Genomic DNA, 2,529 nt, shown 5'->3' on the forward strand with positions numbered 1-2,529 from the left:
TGGCGACTGTGATTATCTTTGCTGGTTGTTTACCTTGTGAATGTTCCCCTTACTGCTGATGTCCCTGCTAACAACACAACACAAAGGTGAGTAGCCTGACTGAGCAGTGACGGCTAAGGCACCTTTCCCCTCTTTAAGCGGCTGGAATATGGACCCTGATGTTCTCGGGGACAGGAACTGACATTGAAAGGATTGCAGACAGAGCTGCACCGCCTTTGCGTTGTCACCATCAGGAAAAATAAAACTTGATTCCCTGACCGGGAATCGAACCCGGGCTGCGGCGGTGAAAGCGCCGAATCCTAACCACTAGACCACCAGGGATATAGGCGGACGAGTGTGCATCGTTTCTTAATGGTACAACTTCTGGCTTTTTTTTTCTTTCTACGACAGTTGTTTCTCCTGCAAAATGACTGAATCATCGTGTTTTACAGCACAGAAAGAGGCTCAACATCCCAGTTTCTAGCCTTTGCCCATAGCCTTGTGCACTACGAGACGATGGACTGGCTGTTTGAGATGTTCACGTTCTCTTGGGGAACTGGGCCGCATGTTCACCCTCAGAAGGTAACACACAGACACATTTCCCAGAAGATGACAAAGGCCTCAGCAGAGACCAACCCCCAGAAAGTAGGATTTCATCCATTTGGGTTCTATAGTCCCATTTCACACTTCAAAACCAGAATCTGATTACAGCAAAGAAATAAAGCATTCAGCCGCTCCCCTCTCTGTGTTTGTTCCCCATTGTTTCCTTGTCAACCTGCAGTTTATAATACCTCACCTCACTGCTGGCCTGTGGGGGAAATGACACTGGCATAATTTCAGACAATATTGAAAGTCCTCTTTTAGATGTTGGATGCCACAGTTGTACAAACATTCTCATCTCCTCCAGTTAGAAGTAAACTCATGACTGGTGCTTTACAAGACCATTGCTTTCAATACTGCACTACAGAGCGAAGGCTGTGCCCTGTAAGGTAGGGTTTCATGCATTAGAAACTGCAATGTAATAGATGGCAGGGTAGTCTGTGCATTATAAACCAAGACAATGTGACAAAACCGTGATGGAGCTGAAGGAATCATGTGCAGAAGGATGAGAGACACAATGCTGAATCAGGCAGTGACCAGGGTGATAGAGATATACCTCTTCCCTTGCAGTCTGCTGATTAGGATTCAGTGCCTTCACTGCCATTGCATGTTCATGGTTATTATTTGCAATAGTAACTATGAAATATTGACTGATCTTTGAAGCAGAATTATGTCATAGAAAAGGCGGTATCAGTTCAATCTACATTACAGTTCTACATCGGCAATGTCAGCTACAATTGCCTGACGTGCAATTTGTTTCAGACAAGAACAAGGGGGAGGTTGGGAAAAGTGAAGGGCAATGGTGGTTTGTGAGAGGTGACTGTGGGCCTAATGGAGCCAGGCTCAGTGTGGGTGCTGAAGACTGGCTTTTCCTGTTTACCCTGGTATACAGATCGCTCTGGAGCCGCCAAGGTGTGTCAGGATGGCTGAGTGGTCTAAGGTGCCAGACTCAAAGAATAGACTCCTTCCACTGTAAAGCCGGGTGTTCTCGTCTCCACCTGGAGGCGTGGGTTCAAATCCCACTTCTGACAATGACTGCCTCTTTGTAAATATCACTGAAGTTCAGTGTCCCGATGGGATCTACCTGTTTTAAAGGAAAATTTGCTCCGGTCAGATTTGCAGCTTTATATTAACATAATGCAGTTTTGGAGGAGAAGGAGACAGCTCAGCCCATCAAGTCTGCTCCGCTATTAAATGAGCGGAAAATCCTGACTTGATAATCCTGAACTGCACTTTCTTGGATTTCCCGACACCCATTGATACCCTTGTTGCTAAAAATCTTTCAACCTCAGCCTTAAATGTACTTTGTGGGCCAGCTCTGACAATCCTCTTCTGTAAAAGAATCCACTGATTCACAACCATCTGAGAGAATAAACTTCACCTCGACTCTGCCTTAAATGTGCGACCTCCATTCTGATATTAGACACTCGGTTCCCAGACGGTCCCAGGAGGGATCGAACCTTTCTGCATCCAATCCGTTACATCGCCAATAACACCTGTATGTTTCAATAAAGAGCATTTTTGTAGTACTGTTTCTGAGCTTATGAAAGTGATGTATTTCAATGTTTCTTCCCATTTAATTCACCTCTCATGATGTGAAACTCTCATTGATTGTGATAGAGATTATCATTATCACTAAGGAGGCTGTGCTGGGCAAGGTAACGGGGCTAACAGTGGACATGGGGGTCTCTTGGCCCTGATGATTAACTGCATCCCAGGATACTAAAAGGGGCGATGGGGGACATAGCAAATGCACTAGTAATTATTTACCAATATTCACTGGACTCTGGGGTTGATCCTGCAGATTGATAACAGCCAATGTGACGTCACTGTTTAAAAAAGGAAATAGGCAAAAAGCCGGTAACTTTGGTCTAGTTAGCTTAACTTCGGCACAGGGGAAAATGATTGATCTATGTTCAAGGAAGAAATAGCAAGACAGCTGGATATAAA

At 44.9% G+C, this 2,529-nt stretch overlaps 2 non-coding genes across 2 annotated transcripts; one reads left to right on the forward strand and one right to left on the reverse strand.

Annotated features, from left to right (window-relative positions):
* Positions 1-249: 249 nt before the first annotated feature.
* Positions 250-321, reverse strand: trnae-uuc (transfer RNA glutamic acid (anticodon UUC)). Its single transcript has one exon. It is a non-coding gene; the product is annotated as a tRNA-Glu (tRNA).
* Positions 322-1,495: 1,174 nt separating this feature from the next.
* trnal-caa (transfer RNA leucine (anticodon CAA)) lies at positions 1,496-1,610 on the forward strand. The gene is made up of 2 exons: positions 1,496-1,533; positions 1,576-1,610. It is a non-coding gene; the product is annotated as a tRNA-Leu (tRNA).
* Positions 1,611-2,529: the final 919 nt, after the last annotated feature.

The sequence above is a fragment of the Stegostoma tigrinum genome, unplaced genomic scaffold (assembly GCF_030684315.1).
Source record: "Stegostoma tigrinum isolate sSteTig4 unplaced genomic scaffold, sSteTig4.hap1 scaffold_70, whole genome shotgun sequence".
NCBI classification, from domain to species: domain Eukaryota; kingdom Metazoa; phylum Chordata; class Chondrichthyes; order Orectolobiformes; family Stegostomatidae; genus Stegostoma; species Stegostoma tigrinum.